General features: G+C 43.7%; 1 long non-coding RNA gene across 3 annotated transcripts in view; it reads right to left on the reverse strand.

Annotated features, from left to right (window-relative positions):
- LOC132228151 (uncharacterized) overlaps positions 1 to 25273 on the reverse strand; it is a 120108-nt gene that overhangs the window by 49420 nt on the left and 45415 nt on the right. For all 3 annotated transcript variants that reach the window (XR_009451296.1, XR_009451297.1, XR_009451298.1), the window contains exon 2: positions 2112 to 2261. This is a non-coding gene — a long non-coding RNA (uncharacterized LOC132228151). The remainder of the gene's footprint in view (positions 1 to 2111; positions 2262 to 25273) is intronic.

The raw sequence follows: 25273 nt of genomic DNA on the forward strand, positions 1-25273 counted from the left end.
CTCACTTGATCCTCACAGAAATCCTGGAGTAGGTAGATAGGAGACTCAGTGGAATCCTATTTTCTTTTCATTAACCAGAAAACAGAGATGTAGAAAGCTTAGAAACTTGACCCGACTGAAAAGAAGAAATGGTGGACCTTGAAAATGACTTCAGGTTTTCTCATTATGCAGAATATAGTCAAACTCTGCTGCAGTTAAATATTTTACCCTTTGTTCTCCCTGCGTGGTTTACAATAACAATCTGCTTTGTGTTGATATTTACTGCTGTGTTGCTGACAATTACCTGAAAGAGAAGTTGGGGTGCTTCACTGGGCTGGAAAAAGTTTAGCTACATCAGAAAGCAGGTCTAATTAAGCAAGTTTATTCTATATCTATAAAAGGCTAAGTTGACTTGCGCATGCGCGATACATATAAAGCTTTCGCTGGCGCCAATCACATGCGTGTGTTTCCATCTCTCATTGTTGATCATGAATTTGGTTGACACTTCTATTATAGAGAAAGGGTGAATAGCGATATTAAAATATTTCTTCTAATTAATTTCCTTTCAATGTGCACAAATTTGTGCACCAGGCCACTAGTTGTGATATAAAGAGATAGGAAAGGAGGTAGTATGCTACCTTTTCCATATTATTTCTTTTTTTAAAATAGATTTTTTTAATCCTCATGTGATAACAGGTTTATTGATTTGAGAGAGACAGAGAGAGAGAGAGAGAGAGAGAGAGAAACATCAATGTGAGAAACATTGATTGGTTGCCTCCCCATATGTGCCCCAACCTGGGGAATGGAACCCACAACCTAGGTATGTGACCTGACCGGGAATCAAACCCCACAACCTTTTTGGTGTATGGGATGATGCTCCAACCAACTTATCACCCAGCCTGGTCCATATTCAATATTTTATGTTAACAAAAAGACTGTAAGGCCATATTCCCACTCACCCTAAAGGCAAACAAGACTTAAAACAACTTTCCCAAGGCCACATAGCTAAATATTTGGTTCAAAGTCAAATATGTCTAATTATGAAAAACTGTATCCTTTCCTCTTTTTTAGAATACTATCCATAGCCCCCGATCTTTCCACTCTACTTCATACATCAAAAATTTAAAAAAGCAAACCAGGTGCTAATTATTTAAAAAAAATTATTTAAAGTTAAGAACAACTGTTTAAAGAAACCTGTCATCGAATTTATGTGCTCTGGTAAAATTAAACTGGAAAAGGCAGACACTTTTACAGCATCTTGTCCTCATCTGGTCTTAACAACCTGATCCCTACAGGGAACTCTATGTGCTGTAGCTCCAGTGACCAGCATCTTGTTTCCAAGGCTGTTTTCTGCATAAAACTTTTGACTCAGGGCTCCTGTCACCAGCAAAATGTGAATGTAAACTGTCCTTTTTCAGGTGTGGAGGAAGGGTGAAGTGGATGATCTTGAACCACTTACTTTTTACATGGCCAACTATAAACTAATTAGGAAAGTCAGAGGGGTGGGATAAAGGAAATAAGGGGTTTTCAGCTAAGAGTCCTTCCCTTTTTAGGAATATAAAGATAAACACTGTGGTGGGGGGAGGGTACGGTTACATTTACTCACAAAGAATTAACTCATTACATCCTGAAGTAACACTCATGCCACAGGTTGACTGGAAAGCCTGCATGTACATAGCTGCTTGAGCAGTGGTTCTCAACCTGCGGGTCGCGACCCCTTTGGGGGTCGAACAACCCTTTCACAGGGGTCGCCTAAGACCATCGGAAAACACATATATAATTACATATTGTTTTTGTGATTAATCACTATGCTTTAATTATGTTCAATTTGTAACAACGAAAATACATCCTGCATATCAGATATTTACATTACGATTCATAACAGTAGCAAAATTACAGTTATGAAGTAGCAACGAAAATAATTTTATGGCTGGGGGTCACCACAACATGAGGAACTGTATTAAAGGGTCGTGGCAGTAGGAAGGTTGAGAACCACTGTGCTTGAGTAAAAAAGGAGAGAAACAATGAACTAGTTGTGAATGCAGTGTGTTTGGAAGACAAACTCTCAAGACATGAACTCCATAGGGAAAAAGCTGATAGGTATTTAAAAAAGAGAGAAGCACTGGACCTACCTGGCAAATTGCAACAGAATCAGGGTAAACATCCTCCATGGACATTTGATGAGATTGACTTGTTTTGAGAGGCCCTGAATGGTCAGGACTCCTATTCTTTCATAAGCAGGTGTCTCTGGGTCATGAGATGGAGACGACAGTGAAGACATCCTAAATGGAGAACAAGCCGGTGGTGTCTGTAAGTTCCTCATACGGTCCCTGTTACAAGGTGCCCTGGAGGCCAGTCTACCTGTCCCCTCTCCCCCAGGTGACAGTCCCTGCTCAGGGAGGTTTGCTGGGTCTAAAAGAAGGAAGTAATGTGTATTGGGACAATAGTTCACATATGTTGGGAGATAGATGCCTTATGCATCCTTGACAATTAAGGAGGTAAAATGTGACTGAGCTATTAATGGTTGCAAAGATATCTGAATACTCTTTCTGCACCGAAGGCCCTACCTACATTTTTCCACAGTTACAGTTTCTTTACAGAGATTTGAAACATGACCATTTCAAGCAGTGATTCTGAAATGGAGTTTCATGAAATCCTTTGGGTAGAGGAGGCACCGTTAGGTGATGGATACAGACTTGATAAACTGGTATTAGCTCCTCCAGATGCTGAATCAGTATCATGCCAGATCTCTGTGGGAAGAAGTACACAGAGAATAATGGACAAGATTTCCATGGTTTCAACACAAGCTGAACTGGAAGAGATGGCTCATTTTCAGCGAGGTGAGAATTCAGGGATGCTGCATCAGCAGCCAGATGTGGCTGGTTTCTATGCATGGTAACGTGCCACCATCCGACCTGTCCTCCCCGCTGCTATGCATGGTAACGTGCCACCATCCGACCTGTCCTCCACCCCTGCCATGCATGGTAACGTGCCACCATCCGACCTGTCCTCCCCCCTGCCATGCATGGTAATGTGCCACCATCCGACCTGTCCTCCACCCCTGCCATGCATGGTAATGTGCCACCATCCGACCTGTCCTCCACCCCTGCCATGATGGCCAAAAATGAAACCAGAAATGTACTACATCACACCATCTTCTCTGTATCCTCTTCTTCAACGCTCTCTCCTGGATCCCATTTCCAAGCACATTCATACATCTCTCCCACCACATAACCAAGCTTAAAATTCTAGGCCAGCCTTCCTGTTGGATCTACATTACATTTCCAAATAGGTTGTGGCAACAAAGAAGTGCTCATCACTAGTCAACAAAACAAATTCAGATAAAACAATGAGATCCATTTTTTACACATCAGATTGACAAACATTTTAAGATACTAGTAATTATAATATAGGTGAAGGTGTGTGTGGGAAAGAAGTTCATACAAATACTGCTGGTAGGAAAGTAAAGTAGTCCAGCAGGATAATTATTATCCATGTAGATATTTTTTACCAACTCTAATTCTACTTGTAGGAATTTATCCTACAGCTCTCCTTACTGAAATGGGACAAAATATATGTAAAAATATTTTTGCAGCACTGATAGCAATACCAAAAATTATGTTGATAGGGGAATATTACGCATTTCTTTTAATGTTTTTATTTATTTAGAGAGAAAGAGGGAGGGAGAGAAAAACAACAATGTAAGAGTGAAACATGGCTCAGCTCCTCCTGCACACCCCCTACTGGGGATTGAGCCCACAACCTGGGCATGTGCTCTGACGGGGACTGGAACCGGTGACCTTTTGGTGCATTGGATGACACTCAATCAACTGAGCCACACTCGCCAGAGCTATCATGCCTTTCTTTAAAAAGGTGTAGTATAGCTAAACTTATGGCATGAAAAGATATTGATTGGTATGTATGATATGATCTTACTTGTCTAGCAAAAATACACATGCACATTTGCATATGTACAGAAGTTTTGAAGACCATACACTGAACCATTTCCAACTTTGGGGAGTAGGACTTGAGGGAAAGGGTTAGAATGATGACTTTTAAGTTTTTACCTTACAAACTTCAGTATTGTTTGAATATTTAAGATAAGCTTAAATTGCTATTATAATTTTAAAAATTAAAATGAATGATGGCATATCCTGTGAGGGGTTCCCTGAGCCCACTGATTAAAGCTGATGAAAAGGGAAAAGGAGAGCAGGTTTCAACTATGAAGAGTCTACCAGGAAAGAAAAAGCTGTATTTTCACACAGAAACCCTAAGCACAAAGGTTGTTCTACTGCTACAGGAATATTCGATTTGAAGCAGAAAACTTACACAGAAAGTGATTCTCATAACAACCACTAACTACCAAGAGGGTCTACTTATGTGTCCACAATTACTACGCTGGGTGATACACACACATGCATGTGTGTGTGTGTGTGTGTGTGTGTGTGTGTGTATATATATAGCTACATTTTTTCTGAATATAAAATTCACACATGCCCATGGCAAAAATAGAAAAATTTACAAACAGAAATTTAAAGCCCACTTACTATAGCCATATTTATGCTATTATAGCATTTCTTTATTCATATTCAAAATACAATATATTTTAAAATATGGAATTATGGCTTTACAACTTGTTTCACTGCCCCCCTCCAACCCCAATAATAGTATTCAAATATCTTTCTATATTAGTAGATCTAGGTCTATCTCATTCTTTTTTTAAAAAAAAAATTTTATTGATTTGAGAGAGGAAGAGAGACGGAGAGGCAGAAAGAGATAGAAACATCAATGATGTGAGAAAATCATTGATTGGCTGCCTCCTGCATACCCTCCACTGGGGATCGAGCCTGCAGCCCAGGCATGTGCCCTGATCGGAAATTGAACCATGACCTCCTGGTTGGTAGGTGGACACTCAATCACTGAGCCACACAGGCCTGGCTCATTCTTTTTAACAGGTGCATTGTATTCCATACTATTGATATAATTTTTAAAAATCAATAACTATAACTAAGACTTCAATCAACTGTCCCTGCATATGAACCTTTGCATATGAGTACTTACAGAGATATATTCCTAGAAGTGGAAGATAACTTGATTAAAGGGGACTTACACAGGTTAACTCGCTTTTTTTAATTTTTATTTTGTTTTATTGCTTAAAGTATTACAAAGAGTATTACATATGTTTCCTTTTTCCCCCCCTTGACCTTCCCCCCGCCTCCCCTACCCCCCAGTGTCTTGTGTCCATTGGTTATGCTTATATGCATGCATACAAGTCCTTCGGTTGATCTCTTACCCACCCCACCCCCCAACTCGCTTTTTAAAAGTTTTACATCACTTCACTTTTATGAAAGACCAACCTTAGTACCTGTTTTCATTAACTGAAAGAAATCCAAAGAGGATTTTTGCTTTTATGACAAAAGGTGAAAATTGAAAACAGAGTGCAACATTTGTTTGGCAGGAGTCACTGTTGTAGTATTGCCTTCCTATCAAGATTCTAGGACTCCAACTCCGCCCTCCCCAGCCCCCAACTTTTTCCTTACAATACAACACACTTTTATTTCCCTAACTTCTAACATGAAGATTTAAAAGAATTGGGTCAGTACTTATATTATCGAATGACTATGTACATTCTGTTCACTGTAGTGGACCATCATGACCTTTCCTTTCCTGTACATCTTTGTGTTGCTGCAGTTAGTAGCTACCTTTTTTCTTTTCATCGGCTTAGATTTCTATGCGCCCATCACCATTTATCACCCTACTCTCCAAGAGCACCTTAAACCTCCTCTCACCCCTCAGGCTACTTCTCAGTGGTATTCCTTTTGGACCTCTGTCCAGGCTGCACAGGTTCATCCCTGGCCTGCTGCACAGCCATGGTTTTCTTTTTACTATCATTTTGGAGATGGTCTTCCTTCTGTTCTGCTTCCTGGGTCCTCTGGTCTTTTCTTTTCCTTTTTCTAAATGTATTTTAATAAGCACTGCCTTTATAATTATTCAAAGTGTGTATATATTTTTGGGACACCCTGTATATACAATGGAGTATTACTCAGCCATAAATAGGATGAAAGCTTACCACTTGGGACAACATGAATGGACCTAGAGGGTGTTGTCTTGGGTCGGTTCCTCTGTCTTTTCTATTCTTCTGTTTGAGAAGTTCATCTTTTAGAAACCTCCTGTGAAAGGGTGCATGGGCGGTATATTTCTTTGCAGACTGTTTTATGAAATGTCATTATTTTACCTCCTCACTGGAGGTTGGAAATAATTTTTCCTCAGAATGTTATGGGCATTTCTCCATTGTGTTGCAGGTTCCAACAGTACTTTTAAGAAGTCTTGTTATTTTCTAGCTAGATCATTTTATCTCCTCACCCTCCCACCCCTCCACCCCCATCAGCCACACTCAAAGCTTTTAGGATCTCCTCTTGATCTCTGGTTCTAAATTTCACTGTAAAATATTTGGGTAACTTTTAGAAATGTAAGCTTTTTTGTTGTTGTTAATCCTCACTTGAGGATATTTTTCCATTGATTTTTAGAGAGAGTGGAAGGAAGGGGGAGAGACAGGGACAGAGAGAAATATCAATGTGAGAGAGACACATTGATCAGTTCCTCCCAACCCAATCAGGGCTGGGGATCGAGCCTGCAACCCAGATAGATGCCCCTGACTGGAATCAAACCTGATACCTTTCAGTCTGAAGGTTGATGCTCTATCCACCGAGCCAAACCAGCTAGGGCGAAATGTAAGCTTTTTATAGAAGAATAGAGGCCCGGCGTACAAAATTAGTGCATGGGGGCTGGGGGCGTTCCCTCAGCCCAGCCTGCACCCTCTCCAATCTGGGACCCCCTCGGGGGATGTCCAACTGCCCTGTGGGCCTAATCGCCCCCTACTGCCCTCCCTTGCCAGCCCGATCGCCCCCAACTGCCCTCCCCTGCTGGCCCGATGGCCCCCAACTGCCCTCCCTTGTAGACCTGGTTGCTCCCAACTGCCCTCCCCTGCTGGCCTGATCGCCCACAACTGCCCTCCCCTGTTGGGGTAGGCATCTTGTGACGACATGTGGGGGGAAGCCATCTTGTGACGATGTGGGGGGAAGCCATCTTGTGACGATGTGGGGGGAAGCCATCTTGTGATGATGTGAGGGCATCTCGTGAGGGTGTGAGGGCCACCTAGGCTTTTATTAGTATAGAATCTATACTATATAGTATTTTCATAGAAGGGAGTGTAAATCATAAATATCATTTGCTGAACTTTACAACATGAACATACTGGGTCATTCCTAGATTAAGAAACAGAATAGAGCTGCTTCCAGCCTCTACCTGCCCCTATGGTAACCGCTATCCTAACTGCCAACACCATAGATCAGTTTGCCTGTTTTTCAATTTTTATAGAAATGACATCGTATACTATGTGCTTTTTTGCTACTGGTCTCTTTTGCTCACTATTAAGTTTGTGAGATTCATCTGTGCCAGTGCATATACGGGTAATTCATTAATTTTTCTTCCACTATATTAACACATTACAATTACTTTACCCAGCTCTAGTGCCGACAGACTTTTGATTGTTTGCAGTTTGGGGCTATTACAGATATTGTTGTCACCAACATTTTTGCACAAGGCCTTTGCTGAGCAGATGTATCACTTCTGCTGGCTTAGGACTCAATGAGCCTTTCGATCTGAACACTTACTTTTTTCAGTTTAGAGAAATTCTTTGGTAATTTCTTTTTCTTTTTTTTTCTCATTTTCATTGATTCTTTCTTTCTGGAACTCTACTATTCTCCAGTATTGATCCTCTAATCCTCTAAACTTTTCTCTCATATATTTTTTTCGTTTATTATATAGAAGAACATTTCAACTTTGTCTTCTAATACTTCTATTGCTTTAAAAAAAAACTTTGTATTATTTTTAATCTCTGAGGTTAAAACATTTTCACCTTGTTTTTAAAATAGCATTCTGATCTTGTCTTATTGCTGCAATATCTTCTCTTTAAAAATATTTTTTTCTTATGTTCTCTGGAATATCTTGGTTTCAGTTCTTTTGTTTTTCCTGTTTGTATTTCTCTCCTTTTTGTCTGGGTAGCTTCCCTGAAATGTATGGTGGCCCTGGCTTGCCTAGTCATGTTTAAGAGTGAGGCGTTAAAACCTGCCTGAGAGGAGCGCTCCATGAGGGTGTGCTTGCTATACAGCTCTGAGGCGGGATGCCAGATACACTACAGGGCAGAAATAAATGTCTGAATTCGTAGCTCTTTCCTCTTTGGCAGGTCAGTTTTTCTTAGAAAGTAATCCTCTAAACTGGGTCCCAAGCAGCAGAAAGGGTTGCAAGATCTCACCATTTAGCGTGAAGAAACTTATTTACTTTTCTTGCTTTTCAGTGAGATAATCAACCCATCCCTATTCCCAGCAGTGCCTGCTTTGCTGTTCCCATGCCTAGAGTTGTACTGTCCAATATGGTACCCATAGCCACATGTGGCTACCTGAATTTTTTTTTTATTTTTTTTTAAATTAAATCTTTATTGTTCAGATTATTACATTTGTTCCTTTTTTTTTCCCCCCCATAACTCCCCTCCTCCCAGTTCCCGCCCCACCCTCCGCCCTCACTCCCCACCCACTGTCCTCATCCATAGGTGCACGATTTTTGTCCAGTCTCTTCCCACATTTCCCACACCCCTTTCCCCCCCAAGAATAGTCAGTCCATTCCCTTTCTATGTCCCTGATTCTATTATAATCAACAGTTCATTCTGTTCATCAGATTATTTATTCACTTGATTCTTAGATTCACTTGTTGATAGATGCATATTTGTTGTTCATAATTTGTATCTTTACCTTTTTCTTCCTCTTCCTCTTCTTAAAGGATACCTTTCAGCATTTCATATAATCCTGGTTTGGTGGTGATGAACTCCTTTAGCTTTTCCTTATCTGTGAAGCTCTTTATCTGACCTTCAATTCTGAATGATAGCTTTGCTGGATAAAGTAATCTTGGTTGTAGGTTCTTGGTATTCATCACTTTGAATATTTCTTGCCACTCCCTTCTGGCCTGCAAAGTTTCTGTTGAGAAATCAGCTGACAGTCGTATGGGTATTCCCTTGTAGGTAACTGAGTTTCTTTCTCTTGCTGCTTTTAAGATTCTCTCTTTGTCTTTTGCTCTTGGCATTTTAATTATGATGTGTCTTGGTGTGGTCCTCTTTGGATTCCTTTTGTTTGGGGTTCTCCGCGCTTCTTGGACCTGTAAGTCCATTTCTTTCACCAGGTGGGGGAAGTTTTCTGTCATTATTTCTTCAAGTAGGTTTTCAATATCTTGGTCTCTCTCATCTTCTGGCACCCCTATAATTCTGATGTTGGTACGCTTGAAGCTGTCCCAGAGGCTCCTTACACTATCCTCGCATTTTTGGATTCTTTTTTCATTTTGCTTTTCCGGTTGGATGTTTTTTGCTTCCTCGCATTTCAAATCATTGACTTGATTCTTGCGCTCCTCTGGTCTGCTGTCGGGCGTCTGTATAATATTCGTTATTTCAGTCCGTGTATGCTTAATTTCTAGTTGGTTCCCCAATATAAGATCGAGGGTCTTATTAGTTTTCGTGTAGATCTCATTAAGTTTATCGGCAGCTTCTAAACAGTTCTTGAGAGACCTTAAAAGTGTGGTTCTGAACTCTATTTCTTCCATTGACAATTTTGTCCTGTTTCTTTGTCTCCGCATTTTGTTATGCTTCCTTGGTGCACCCCCTAGTGGTCTTTGTTCGCAGTCTTATAGATAAATCTTGGTTGTTGTAGCTAATTCCAGGGAGGGTTTGACCTCCAGGCCAAGTGGCTATGAGAATCAGCTGTGTCAGCAGTGAGAGAACTTCTGTCCTCTAGGGAGGTGCTAATCTAGCTTTTGCCTGAGGCTATCCGGCAAATGCCTCTGTGCAGGGCTTTGGCGGGGCGGGTCGCACAGGATCAACAGGGTGGGCCGGAGAGAGCAGTTATGGCGGCTCTCAGTCCTGTCCCAAGGGGCTCTGCCTCTCTGAGTCCCAGCACCCGCTGCAAAGCTGGGAGAGAAAGCTGCACTCGCTCTGACCAAAGCCAGACAGTCCCGCTTCTCCCGTTTGAGTCTGGGTCCCTAAAGACTCGCCCGGATCTGGTGCTCAGAGTCTGCGACTCCCTCCCGATTGAAAACAACAACGGCGCCCTCCGCCGCCAGCCCGCTCCGCGCACTCCGCACCTCAGAATTTGACTTCAGCACTGCGCCTCCTCTGAGTGTCCGTATGCGTTTCTCTTTCCTCCTAGTTGTAGGACTTCCACTCAGCCAGCGTTCCTGTGGTTCTGGGTGATGTCCCTTCCGTTTTTTGGTTTCACTTTTGAAGTAGTTGTTCAAAGCAGCAAACTCCGGCGTTAACCTATGCCGCCATCTTGGTTCTCTCGGCTACCTGAATTTAAATTAATTTCAATTAAATACAAAATGTAGCTCCTCGGCCACATGGTCACTCTAACCACCGAGATGCTCGATAGTAGACAATGCTGGTATAAAACATTTTCACCACAGAAAGTTCTATCAGACAGTGTTGGAGAATAAACCTCTTGATTTATGCTTGGGGAGCGCAGTTTCCTAACTATACTGTGGATAGGGAGATTTGAAAGTTTGATTAATTTTTATGCAACCTTTAATTAATACTTTAATTTTCAATTGGGCTCCAAACCCAACTTCAGAGGTACTCAAAGGCCCGTTTCTTGAAATTTGACTCTTAACCACTCCCCACTCCACCAAACACACTTGAGGCAGTAGGTTGATTTATGCTGTTAGTAACCACTATCCATCTATCTTCCATCTTCTAAAACGTATTTCTATCTATCCTACTCCTTCCCTGTCATTTTTATGGGTTTTAGGCAGGGAGCAGAGACAAACAAGTGTTCAATCTGTCATGTTAAGTTTGATGTCCATTTGAGAATGTTGTTAACAAAGCTGATGACAAAGTGAACAGGTTAAAAACAGTCTGAAGTTTAACTCTGTCAAGCAGAATCTCCCCAAGGTCTGCTCCTACTAAATGTTACAGTTTTCAGAAAATTTTATCACCTCTGATTTTTTTTCATATTCCATTGCTTTGTTCTTTTTCCAAATATTATTTGAGAGCTTAGTGCAAGTAAATCTCTTGCTTACTTAGTGCAAGTAGGTCCCAGATTGCGAGAGGGCACAGGCCAGGCCAAGGGATCCCACTGGTGCACAATCCGGGCCAAAGAGGGACACAGGAGGTTGGCCAGCCAGGGAGGAACCATGGGAGGGTTCCAGGGCATGTCTGGCCCATCTTGCTCAGTCCCTACTGGCCAGACCCCAGCAGCAAGCTAACCGACCAGTCAGAGCGTCTGCCCCCTGGTGGTCAGTGCACATCATAGCGACTGGTCAACTGCCCCCTGGTGGTCAGTGCATCATAGCAAGCAGTTGAGTGGCCTTAGCATATCATTAGCACATTCTGCTTTGATTGGTTGAATTGACAACTGGATGACCAGACACTTAGCATATTAGGCTTATATTGTATACAGACAGTCCTCGGGTTATGTTGGACTCCACGTACATCGTTTCGTGGTTATGTCGCATTCTTCCATTTATTTATATTAAAAAAGTTCCATCATTTCAACGTATGTACATATGTTTTTTATTATTATTATTTACTTACCACACGTAAAGGTCAGGAATTGTTATCTTTCTTTTAATTTTTTTTACTATTTCACTTCATTACAGCTGTGTATGTGCTCCATGTGAGTGACGTAGGTGCTCATGTAGGTGGGTTCTGACTTATGGTGAAAATCGCGTTACGTTGCACCGTAGGAATGGATCTCTGACGTAACCCGAGGGCCTACTGGTAGGATGTTTTTTTCCTAAGAGAGCTAGCAATAGCAACACTATTATATTTCAGATTTTGTTGTTGTTGTTAATCCTCACCTGAGGATATTTTTTTCCATTGATTTTTATAGAGAGTGGAAGGGAGAGGAGGAGGGGACGGGTGAGAAGAGAGAGAGAAAAAGAGTGAGAGAGAGAGAGAGACAGAGCGAGAGAGACAGAGAGAGAGAAAAGAGAAATACCAATGTTAGAGAGACACATCGAGTGGTTGCCTCCTGCACCCACCTGACCAGGGCCGGGGATTGAACCTGCAACCCAGGTACGTGCTCTTGACCGGGAATCGAATCTGTGACCCTTTGGTGCATGGGCCAATACTATAACCATTGAGAAATACCAGCCAGGACTGTTTCAGAATTTTAAATGGTGATGTAAGCACCCATTGTGGCAAACCCTGCTGTAACAAATATTTTTTCACTTCCATTAAGAAGGATAGTTCAGTAATAAGCAGTGGCTAGCACACAAATTACATTAAGATCTGTTTGCCTCTTTCCCAAAAGATAAATTACATGAATTGTAACAAAAAGAACAATGATTGTTTGCAGAATTCTTAGGAGAGAAGTCCCTCTTTGCCCAGAATTATGCTTGTTTCTCAGTGTTTCCCCTCAGTTATGATAAGATGTCACTCAGGTCCTATAGTCATTGCTCCAGGGGACCTATAAAGAGTCAGACCAACCCTGGCCTGTTTGGCTCAGTGGATAGAGCGTCGGCCTATGGACTGAAGGGTCCCAGGTTCGATCCCGGTCAAGGGCATGTACCTTGGTTGCAGGCACATCCCCAGTAGGGGGTGTGCAGGAGGCAGCTGGTCGATATTTCCCTCTCATCGATGTTTCTAACTCTCTATCTCTCTCCTTTCCTCTCTGTAAAAAATCAATAATATATATATATTTTTTTAAAAAAAGAGTCAGACCATCTCTCTCATGCTAGAGCTCTTCTGTGAACTGTGGACCAACTCCTCAGGGCTTGTCCCTGAGACCGAATGAACCACACCATTTGGAACTGCTGGCCTTGGACGGCAAAGGCGGTCACTGCAGTGCAAAGAGCTGGACGCAGTCACTCTTAACAGTGTCCCTGACGGTCAATAAACAGTATGAGCTCCTTTTGGCTGCTTTCTCTCTTGGTGTCCTGAAATTTAGTTTTATTGGGATCAAAAGAATTAAAGAAAAGTTGCGCCAGATTGGGGCAGCATTCTAAAATAACACTTTAGTAATGAATGCTAATTTTTAAAGCACACGAGCTTAAATTTTTAAGTTAATATTCATATTTACTATAAAGACTATAAATGAAATGTGTGTGTGTGATATTAAAACAATTTCATGCTTTCTTTAAAACACTAAATTTAAACTCAGTATCAAGTAAAAGGTTGATAGTAGTCCTGTTATGACTATTGGGAGCTGTGAACCTTTTAGGAAGTCACGTGTGGTTACTTTTCATATGTTTATTCATGTATGTAAGGACTACGGACCACTGACCTTGTGCTAGGCACCATGCTGAACACTAGGGATGCAATGGTGGTTGGCTTTCCTAAGACCTATGTAAGTCAAGAGAGGAAAGCAGACAGTTACTTATAAGCTATTATAAGTATGGTGAGTGCTGAGGGTGAGTAAGATGAAAGCATGTGGCCTTCCTAACATTGTGGGGGAGGGATGTCAAGGACAGAAAATCTAACTTGCGTCCTGAGGTCAGTCGTGTCTCCTTGACTTATGGAAGTTTCTCTTTGTACTATCATTTACTTGCCTTCCTTGTTCATCTCACCACCCACCAAAGGAATCCTCTTATACATCAGCCACCTTTTCTTTCTTTCTTTTATTTTTTGGTCAATCCTCACCTGAGGATATTTTTCCACTGATTTATAGAGAGAGTGGAAGGGAGGAGGAGAGACATAGAGAAACATCCAACCAGGGCAGAATGGAGCCTGCAACTGAGGTATGTGCCCTTGACTGGAATCGAACCCAGGACCCTTCAGTCTGCAGGCCAATGCTCTATCCACTGAGCCAAATAGGGCTCAGCCAACTTTTCTTTTCCCAGAGCATTTGTAATGTCTAGGTGAGGTTAGCTTCAGCACCTTATTTGTTCTATCTTGCTACTCAAGCACAGGCATCACTCCCAAGAGGAAATTTCTACATTTGAAAACTAATGTAGCGCCCTGGCCAGGAAGATCAGCTGGTTAGCGCATCATCCCGATTTGCCAAGGCTTCAGGTTCAATCCCTGGTCAGAGCACATCAACCAATGAATGTACAAATAAGTGGTACTAATCACTTATTTTGTTTTTATTGATTTTTTTTCTCTCTCTCCCTTCCTCTTGGTCTCTCAAATCAACAAATAAAAAAATTAACAAAAATAAATTCATGTTGCACAAAATGTATTTCCTACTTTGCAAGTTCTGTGAATGCACATTTCATGTGTTAAGTTTACTAAGGAGAAGAAATATTTGTATTTTCTAAACTGAAACAATAAACTAGCTGGTGGAAGGAGAAACAAATTCTGGACACATCTGATAGATTTTTAAAATTGCAGGTACTTTGAGTGGCACTAACATGGCATGTGTTCACTTTAGATTGCATGTAAATCAGTCCAACAGGTGTCAGAAGACAGCTGTTCAGCGAATGCTTAGCCCTCAGGGAGAAAACATTCACAAAATATAGAGCACTTCCCCCTGAGTATCAGCAACTGAAGAAAACATTTATTATCCACTATTGTGATTTCTATAAATAATTTTATAAAACTTACTGAATAACTGCTTTATGCCAAGCAGTATTAGATATGGTGACAAAAGAGAAATAAAACACTAGTTTATCAGTGATAACTAAAGAAGTTCTATATTTTATTCTTCCACAAGTCTTCCCTTTGGGCTTAAAAGACTCACCAAACTGAACTGAGCTAAGTTGGCCTTCTTACGAATTCACTGAGTGAAATTGATTGCCAAGACCTGTTGACACTTCTGCCCTATATAGTTCTTAAGCTGTTTGCTCCATATTCTCTCTGGCACCTTTTTCCTTTAGGTCTACATCTAAACTGCCGTAATATCATGTGAACTATTTTTTCTGTCATAGTGTTGCCCCTTTCTATACCATGCTTGTTAAACTGCTACTAATTTAATCACCTAAAACACAAAAGATGTGGGGAACCCTTCAATGTCACCCAAATGCCTCCGGGACACAGCCCATCCATTCTAACACAGCCCACTGCCTTCTCTTGCCCCACTTTTGTCACTGTCCTACCATAAGCACTTAATGTTTCAGTCACACCTAACCACTTGAAATTTCTGAAAAGCCTCAAGCTTCCTCGTGCCTTGGTGTGTCTGTCACAATCTCCTCCACACCTTTTCCCAGTCCCTGGCCCATGGCCCCAATTCACTAACCTTTCTCTACATTTTTTTTAATTTTGTAAAATTTCAAAAGTTTAAGATTAATACAAGAAAAATCCATAGTCTTAGCTGGTTTTGCTCAGTGGTTACAGTGTTGGCCTATAGCCCAAAGGGTCACCAGTTTGATTCCCAGTCAAGGGCATGTATTTGGGTTGCAGGTTCAATCCCCAGCCTTGGTCAGGGCATGCTTGCAGGATGTGTCTCTCTCACACAGATGTTTCTCTCTCTCCCTCTCCCCGTTCCCTCTCCCTCCCCCCGCTCCCTCTCCCTCCCATCTCTCCTCCTCCCTTCCAGTTTCTGAAAATCAATGGAAAATATATCCTCAAGTGAGGATAGACAACAACAAAAATAAACACCCATATACCCTTCACCTATAATCATCAGTTGCTAACATTTTGCCATACTTGTGTTCATTTACTCTCTCCCTACACACTTTTGCTGAATTATTTGAGAGAAACTTGCAGACTTTATGATACTTTACTCTCAAATTCTGCAGCATGTATCTAACCACAGAACTTCCTCTTACCATCACCACAATACAACTATCACACTCAGGACATTTAATATTGAAATTTAATTGGAATATACAGTTAATATTCAAAGATTTCCCCAACTGGCTATTATTTATCTTTCAAGACTAAGCTCTAATAAAATGACATAACCATCTAACACACACACACACACACACACACACACACACACACACACACAATATGCACTAGGTGTCTCTTTTCTACACAAGGTGGGGCAAAAGTAGGTTTATAGTTGTGAGTAGGTGAAAGTTTATTCTTGTATTATTATTTATTATTATACTAGGGGCCCGGTGCACGAAATTCGTGCACTGGGTGTGTGTGTGGGGGAGTGTCCCTCAGCCCAGCCTGCCCCCTCTCACATACTGGGAGCCCTCAGGCGTAGACCCCCATCACCCTCTGATCACCTGATCGGCCCCTTGCCCAGGCCTGACGCCTCCACCAGAGGTGTCAGGCTTGGACAGGGGAACCCCCATCTCCCCCCGATCACTGGCTCTGGCCCCCGCCCAGGCCTGAGGCCTCTGGCCCAGGAATCATGCCTGGGCAGTGGACCCCCATCTCCCTCTGATTGCTTGCTCCACCCCCCGCCCAAGCCTGACGCCTCTGACCCAGGCTTCAGGCCTGGGCAAGGGGACCATCATATCCCCCCAATCCCTGGCTCCGTCCCCCACCCAGGCCTGATGCCTCGGCCAGAGGAGTTGACCCTCATCACCCTCCGATCACCAATCACCGGATCGGCCCCTTGACCAGGCCTGAGGCCTCCTGCAGAGGTGTCAGGCCTGGCCAGGGGACCCCCCGCTCCCCGCGGTTGCAGGCTCCGCCCCTGCCCAGGCCTAACGCCTCTGACTGAGGCGTCCGGCTCGGGCAGCGGGGACCCGCAGCTGCAGCGGCCCCGCGATCGTGGGCTCCGCTTTAGGCCCAGGCAAGGGACCCCTAGCTCCCGGGACTGCCAGCTTCGACCGTGCCCAGCTCCCATCACTGGCTCCACCCCTACTTCCTGTTATCACTGGCCAGGGCGGCAAAGGCACCTGATTCTCCGATCATGGCTGGGGGGCAGGGCAAAGGCGGCCCCGGGGCCGCCTTTGCCCTGCCCCCCAGCTCTTAGCTCCCCCCTGGGTTTCTGATCACTGTCAGTGGCAGGGGGCTTCTTCCTGCTTTCCCTTTCGCCTCCCTGCATTGTGCCTACATATGCAAATTAACCGCCATCTTGTTGGCAGTTAACTGCCAATCTTAGTTGGCAGTTAACTGCCAATCGTAGTTGGCAGTTAATTTGCATATAGCCCTGATTAGCCAATGAAAAGGGTATCGTTGTACGCCAATTACCATTTTTCTCTTTTATTAGTATAGATTGTATTCCATATGAACAACTGTAAACCTGTTTTTGCCCACCCTGCATTTCTACTGCCTTTTGTATAGTTCTATTAAAGCACGAACCACATTTTGTCATATTGTTTATTTATTTTTTTGTAGTATCTGAAATTTAACTAGACTCACTTCAACTCCTCTTGCACTTCATACTTTACCTGGTATTTGTTGTTGACTGAATGGATAAATGAGTGAATGAAGGGTGCCATTTGAGATCCTTATTCTACTCTCTCATTATAACTGTATCCGGGTACCACTCAGGTCTTCTTGATTTCACCTGATTTCAAAAGCTGCCACTGGTGCCAGTCCTGCAAAGACTTGTACTGGCCTCGTGAAGGTGCCACTGACAGTACCTTGCCTGTGCCATGAACTCCTGATTCTGGCCACAGGGCCACACTGGTGCAAAGCTGGGCTCCATTAAATATTGATGATGGAATCCTGGACTATAAAGTCACTTTATAGTTAAAAAGGCTCACCTAACACAATTCTCCTAACACAATTCTCTACCATCCTACTTTGCAAATACCCAGCCTTTGCAAAAACCCTTCCAGGGAAAAGAACGCCTCTAGGCCAGTGGTTCCCAATGTGGGGCACACGCCCCACAGGGGGCCAATTTGATTTTTAAGGGGAGCAATTGGAGAATGAGTTATTAACAGTGGTTCTTTTGCATTTCTTATGGTTCTAGGGGCCTCATACACAGTATCTATACTAATAAAAGAGAAAAATGGTAATTGGCGTACGACGATACCCTTTTCATTGGCTAATCAGGGCTATATGCAAATTAACTGCCAACTATGATTGGCAGTTAACTGCCAACTAAGATTGGCAGTTAACTGCCAACTAAGATTGGCAGTTAACTGCCAACTAAGATTGGCAGTTAACTGCCAACAAGATGGCGGTTAATTTGCATATGTAGGCACAATGCAGGGAGGCGAAAGGGAAAGCAGGAAGAAGCCCCCTGCCACTGACAGTGATCGGAAACCCAGGGGGGAGCTAAGAGCTGGGGGGCAGGGCAAAGGCGGCCCTGGGGCCGCCTTTGCCCTGCCCCCCAGCCATGATCGGAGAATCAGGTGCCTTTGCCGCCCTGGCCAGTGATAGCAGGAAGTAGGGGTGGAGCCAGTGATGGGAGCTGGGCACGGTCGAAGCTGGCAGTCCCAGGAGCTAGGGGTCCCTTGCCTGGGCCTAAAGCGAAGCCCATGATCGCGGGGCCGCTGCAGCTGTGGGTCCCCGCTGCCCGGGCCGGACGCCTCAGCCAGAGGCTTCCTGCAGGGGCAGGGGCGGAGCCCATACGATCGTGGCACTCCCCCACCCCCTGCTGCCACTGCAGGTCCCCACTGCCCGGGCCGGACGCCTAGGCCAGAGGCGTCAGGCCTGGGCAAGGGGCCGATCCTGTGATTGGAGGGTGATGGGGGTCAACGCCTGAGGGCTCCCAGTATGTGAGAGGGGGCAGGCTGGGCTAAGGGACACTCCCCCCACACACACCCAGTGCACGAATTTCGTGCACCGGGCCCCTAGTATAAACATATATTGTGACATATTTATGCATTTCAGTTTTCTATTATATGTTTTGAAACTTTATTTTCTATTTGTTCTTATCACTTCATATTATTTTTTAACAGTTTCTTAGTGATTTCTTCCTCATTACTTCAACTGTCCTTTCATTCTTTTATTTTTCTCTTTCATGGATGCCATGCTCTTTGGAAGCTTGTTTAGACCAAGTTAATGGCCTTTTCTTCCATGTGAATAGGAGTTCACTTTTTGAATAATAAGAATTATATGTCACAAAAAAAGGTTGGGAACCACTGCCCGAGGCCAAGTAAATTTCATTTACCATGACAATGCTGCTACATAATTATTTCTTAAATTGAGTCAAACTGTCTCTTTTTAGTCCTTCACCCATTGGTCCTTGCTCTAACCTAGGAAATTATATAGAATATGGTTATGGAAAGAACAGGGGTCGCTGGGGAGAGAAAGAGACAGAAAAAAAAGAGTTATCCCTCCATACACAGAGATGGACTTGAAACTCAGGTCTACCAGTTGGTCTGGGTTGAAGTGGGTTTTGAGTCTGGTGTCTTGTTACATGTGTCCCAGAGGTTCCTGTACCTGGCTGGCTCCCTCCTCTTTTCATATGTCTGGCATATCTTGTGTATGCTTGAGAAGGAGCCATGCTAAGGGTAATGACATATGTTCCTAAATTAGGATCACACAACTTACAAAAGTCGAGCCTATGCAAAAGCTATTAAAAAAAAGGATAATGGAGGAAGAAGGATTTAAGTTGCTGCTGAGTTCTTCCTTCTTGCCTTTCCCTTGGAGCTTTCCCAGGCAAATGCTGAACAGAAAGCTCTTTTTGTCTCTTTGGACTTGTGGCAATCTGGAAACTTAACCCTTGCTACTTTAATTGCCTGACTACATTTTTTCAATAGAAAGGGGAAAAAATGAAAAAATAAAATATTCTAGAAACTCTGTAATTTTTAAAAAATATATTTTATTAATTTTTTACAGAGAGGAAGGGAGAGGGCTAGAGAGTTAGAAACATCGATGAGAGAGAAACATCGATCAGCTGCCTCCTGCACATCCCCTACTGGGGATGTGCCCCCAACCAAGATACATGCCCTTGACCTGAATTGAACCTGGGACCCTTCAGTCTGCAGGCTGACGCTCTATCCACTGAGCCAAATCAGTTAGGGCTAGATACTCTGTAATTTGATGCAATTCAGTTTATGCTCATTTGGCAAAAGTGAACAGTGCTGAATTTAAAGAACTAGTGTCTATATTTTGCATATCACTGTTAGCCAAAATTGTGGAGTGTAAATGTAAAACCATTTGCTCACCAAGACCCCAGGAGGAAAACATAAAAAGATCATTGGCATGAACACATAATTCACATAAAAAAGAGATGGACATTTTTTAATTTAAAAAAAGATCAACCTGATCCGGCCAGGTGGCTCAGTTGGTTGGAGTATTGTCCTCTGCACCAAAAAGGTTGTGGGTTTGGCTCCAGTAAGGGAGCATATGGGAGGAAACCAATCAATGTTTTCTCTCTTTTTCTTTCTCTCTCTTTCCCCCCCTTTCTAAAATCCTCGGGTGAGGATTACAAAAAAAATTTAAAAAGTTCAACCCTGCTGACTTTAGGGGAATATAAGTTAAAACAGTTGGGCTTTCAGCAATAATACCAGTTCTCAGTGAAACACTGAGTCTATCTCTAGCAGCCATGGACTCTGAGATTTTCAAAAGACATTCTGATTGATACAGTCAACTCTTCAAGTGTCCAGTAAGTACTACAAATGTTAATCCTCAAAATCTGTTTTAGCTTGGCTACTATAACAAATTACCACCAACTGGAGATGGCGAAGGGGGGAGGGAGCTTACACAACAAATATTCATTTCTCACAGTTCTGGATGATGAAAATCCAAGATCACAATGCCAGCCAGCATGGTATGTTTCTGGTGAGGGCCCTCTTCCTGGTTTACAGATGCCCATCTTTTTTATTTTTTTAATATATTTTATTGATTTCAGAGAGGAAGGGAGAGGGAGAGAGAAATATCAATGATGAGAGAGAATCATTGATTGGCTGCCTCCTGCATGCCCCCCACTGGGGATCGAGCCTGCAACCTAGGCATGTGCCTTTGACTAGAACCAAACCCGGGACCCTTGAGTCTGCTGGCCAACGCTCTATCCACTGAGCCAAACCAGCTAGGGCGATGTCCATCTTCTTTTTTTTCTTTTAATATTTTTTTAAATTTTATTTTCTTGTTTAAAGTATTACAAATAGTAGTACATATGTCTCCTTTTTTTCCCCATTGACCTTCCCCCATCTTCTTACTGTGTCCTCACAAGGTAGAGGAGAGAGGAAGCAAACTCTCTCATCTCTTCTTATAAGGACACTAATCCCATTACCAAGGGCTTCACCCGCAGGGCCTACCTCCCAAAGGCCCACCTCCTCCAAATACTATCACACTAGGGGTTAAGATTCCAATATGTGGATTTTAGGTGGTGGTGGTGGAGACACAAACACTCAGTCCTTAACAAAACCACAGGGGTTTCCTTTTCTGTTTGCCCTAACAATGATTCTCAAAGTGTTATCCTGGGCCAGCTTCATGGGCACTACCTGAGAACTTGTTAGAAATGCAAATTCTTAAACCCTACCCCAGATCTACTTACTGAATAGGAAACTGGTGGTGGTGGTGGGGGGGGCGGTAAATCGATGCATATTAAAGTTTAAAGACACCCATGGGTTATGCCCTTGAGGGCAGGGACCAAGGGTTGCTGAAAGTTGAAACCCTGGCTCACAGCTCATAATAAAGTGTGTTGAATGAGTGACAAGCCTACACATTTTCCCAGAAAACTCTGAATCTATAATTATTTTTTAAATGAAAAGTACCTTTTGAGTACTTCACTAGAAATAGGTAAATCAGTTTCTTGCATCTACCTTTAGGCACAAAGACACACAATTATTACATATCCATTATCTCTTAGATTAGGATTTCTCACAAATGTCTCCACACATTGCCAGATGTATGAGGATGGGGGCAAAATCATCCCTGTGGAGAACCACTACCTCAGCTCATTCCTTACTGACATAGATTAGGCGCTTGCTGTGCTTTTAGAATGGTCAGAGAAGGACATCATGGCAGAAGTGCTTTCTCGTCATGACAATGGCCATTCAGAAAACAATGGACATTTTTATAGGTTAAATCCCTAATCCCAGTCAGATTGCCAGAATTTCAATACTGATTTTCAATGCTTCCTTGAGAAGCAAATTCAAATAATTTGTCAAAATTATGAAATGGTGGAGGTCAGATTCAAACCATGTACTTTGTCCACACTTCCTTAAAACATGGGGTGTCAAAAGGGGGTGTTCATAAGTGTGCTTGTAGTAGGCTGTTTACTCTAACACATGAGACCTGCATTTAGAGAGCTACATGTAGAAAATGCAATTTTTGAGTAAGTGGACAGAATTCAGTTTCAGATAGATGGACACCTAGAATGCTGTGAGTTCTGTTGCTGCTCAAGTAAGGCATACTGAAATGAAGAAAATGTACAAAAATGTGTTTAAGCCCAAGTCTCTACATAACTGCTAATAGAAGGCTGGGAAGGAAAACGCTAAAAATATAGGAAAAGTATAGAGAAAGGCTAAAAATATCTCTATTTGAAGACAGCAAATTGTGAAAGGATACGTAACTGACAATTATTAAATAATTAAGGGTATCTCTAGGATGAATATGCATTAACTCACCAAAATCCCACACTGAAAAAATAAGAAGTAGTATCCTATCTAATAAAAGAGAAACATGGTAATTAGCGTACGACTGCTACCCTTCCCATTGGCTAATCAGGGCGATATGCAAATTAACTGCCAGCCAAGATGACGGCCGGCAGCCAGGCAGCTTGAAACTAAAATGAGGCTTGCTTGCTTCAGTGATGGAGGACTCCAACGTTCCCCGCCTGCCTTGCCGGCCTCTGAGCCTGCAGTTTGAAACATTGTAACAAATATAGAAGCTAAACAAAACCCCAGAAACCTGCTTTCAGCGAGCCGGGATCTCAGAGCTGGAGTTATACATTGTTTTGATTATAGAACCGAAACAAACCAGATACCTGCTTTCAGCAGCAGAGGCCTCAGAGCTGGAGCCAGAGCTAAAGCTGGCCCAGAATAAAAAAAAGAAAAGAAAAAAAGGAGCAGTTGGGAGCTTCAGCCCTCAGTCCCTCACCCAGACTGGCCAGGCACACCAGTGGGGACCCCCACCCTGAAGGGTGTGTGACCAGCTGCAAACAGCCATCATCTCCTCACCCAGGCTGGCCAGGCACCGCAGTGGGGACCCCCACCCTGAAGGGTGTGTGACCAGCTGCAAACAGCCATCATCCCCTCACCCAGGCTGGCCAGGCACCCCAGTGGGGACCCCCACCCTGATCCAGGACACCCTTCAGGGAAAACCAGCCAGCCTCACCCATGCACCAGGCCTCTATCCTATATAGTAAAAGGGTAATATGCCTCCCAGCACCGGGATCAGCAGAGCCAAGAGGCCTCCCGGCACCAGGATCAGCATGACAGGGGGCAGTGCCCAAACCCCCTGATCGCCCTGCGGCTCTGTGTGTGACAGGGTGCGGTGCCCCAACCCCCCTCTCCCCTCCCACCACGGGCCCTGCTCTGTGACAGGGTAGAGCCGTGGGAAAACTACGACCCGCGGGCCGAATCTGGCCCGTTTGAAATGAATAAAACTAAAAAAAAAAAAAAAAAGACCGTACCCTTCTATGTAATGATGTTTACTTTGAATTTATATTAGTTCACACAAACACTCCATCCATGCTTTTGTTCCGGCCCTCCGGTCCAGTTTAAGAACCCATTGTGGCCCTCGAGTCAAAAAGTTTGACCACCCCTGGGGTAGAGCCATAACCTCCCCGTCGGCCCTGCCCTGAGTGTGACAGTGGCAGCGCCCCAACCCCCTGATTGGCCCTGCTCTGTGGGTGATAGAGGGTGGCGCCCCAACCCCGATTGGCCCTGCTCTGTGCATGACAGGGGGTGGCGCCGCAACCTCCCCATTGACCCTGCCTTGAGTGTGACAGGGGGTGGTGCCCCAACCCCCCAACTGGCCCTAACCTGAGCGTGACTGAGGGTGGCATAGCAACCTCCCAATCCGCCCTGCTCTGTGCATGACAGGGGGCGGTGCCCCAACTCCCCAATCGGCCCTGCTCTGAGCCTGACCAGGGGCTGCACCTAGGGATTGGGCCTGCCCTCTGCCACCCAGGAGCAGGCCTAAGCCAGCAGGTCATTATCTCCTGAGGGGTCCCAGACTGCGAGAGGGCACAGGCCAGGCTGAGGGACCCCCCCTTCCCCCTGAGTGCACAAATTTTTGTGCACCGGGCCTCTAGTAGTATAATAAATGACTCCTATGTTTGTTCCAGATCTCAGCTGCACCAAGATCAGGCCCCTAACCTATGCTCACACAATGCTTAGCAGAATCCGTAATGGTTAATGGCTATTTGTGTGATTATTTGATTGGCTCTCTTTCCTTGAATCCTATAAACTCCACGAGGACAGGGACTGTATTGTACTCATTACTGTAGCTCCAGTGTCTAGCTCAATAAATATTTGTTGAATTAATCAAGAGGAACCCCAAAGCTGTAGGAGAGGAAAAAGCTAGAAAGTTGGGAGAAGTTCCAGGGAAAGTAGGAGCATGTAAATCAAAGGAGAAAAGTTCCAAGGGGGAGGGTCAGCTGTGTCTAACAACACAAAGGCACAGCGTAAGATAAAGACAAAAAACCACCCATTGGTTGTGGCACCTTGAAGCTCATTAGCAAGTTGGCAAGAACGGTTTCATCAGGGGTTTGGGAACAGAAGCTAACTGCAGTGGGTTGAGGAATCAGACACACAAGAAAGTAGGGATTGCCAATATGAGGCCACTCTTTCAAGAAACTTGAACCTCAGGGTCATAGAGCAAGGAGAGTAGCTAAAAGGGAATATGAGGTCAGAGACTCTTTTTCCCAAGGAGGATAGAAGTATAACATTGCATAAAAAGTCAGCATCAACAGAGAAGTTTAGAACACAGTCCTGGAATCTGGCTGAGAGAAATGGAAGCACATTTCTTCTCTTGGGACAGAAAGTAAGGAAATAGGTTCCCATGGAGGTATAATTCTAAGTATTAAGAAAGAGGCTGAGGAAATTCTGGCATGATGGCCTCATTCCACCACCCTGCCCATCACCACCTTTTTTTCCTTGTGAAGTAGGTGGCAAAGCAACTACCAAGAGAGAGGGTAGTAGTAACAATTCTAAAGAATTTGAAGAGTGGTCGAAACTGGTTTGGCTCAGAGGATAGAGCGTCGGCCTGCGGACTGAAAGGTCCCAGGTTCGATTCCGGTCAAGGGCATGTACATGGGTTGCGGGCACATCCCCAGTGGGAGGTGTGCAGGAGGCAGCTGGTTGATGTTTCTCTCTCATCGATGTTTCTGACTCTCTATCCCTCTCCCTTCCTCTCTGTAAAAAATCAATAAAATATATTTAAAAAAAAAAAAGAATTTGAAGAGTGTTGGAAATTTGGAAAAATCACTTAGACCAGCAGAGGTTGGAATTCATAGATCAGAACTAGCTTCAGGTCATATAGTTATACTGGAGGCCCGGTGCATGAAATTCGTGTACTGGGGGGAGAGTTCCCTCAGCCTGGCCTGCGCCCTCTCACAGTCCAGGA

This window comes from Myotis daubentonii, chromosome 2 (assembly GCF_963259705.1).
Source record: "Myotis daubentonii chromosome 2, mMyoDau2.1, whole genome shotgun sequence".
Taxonomy (NCBI): Eukaryota; Metazoa; Chordata; class Mammalia; order Chiroptera; family Vespertilionidae; genus Myotis; species Myotis daubentonii.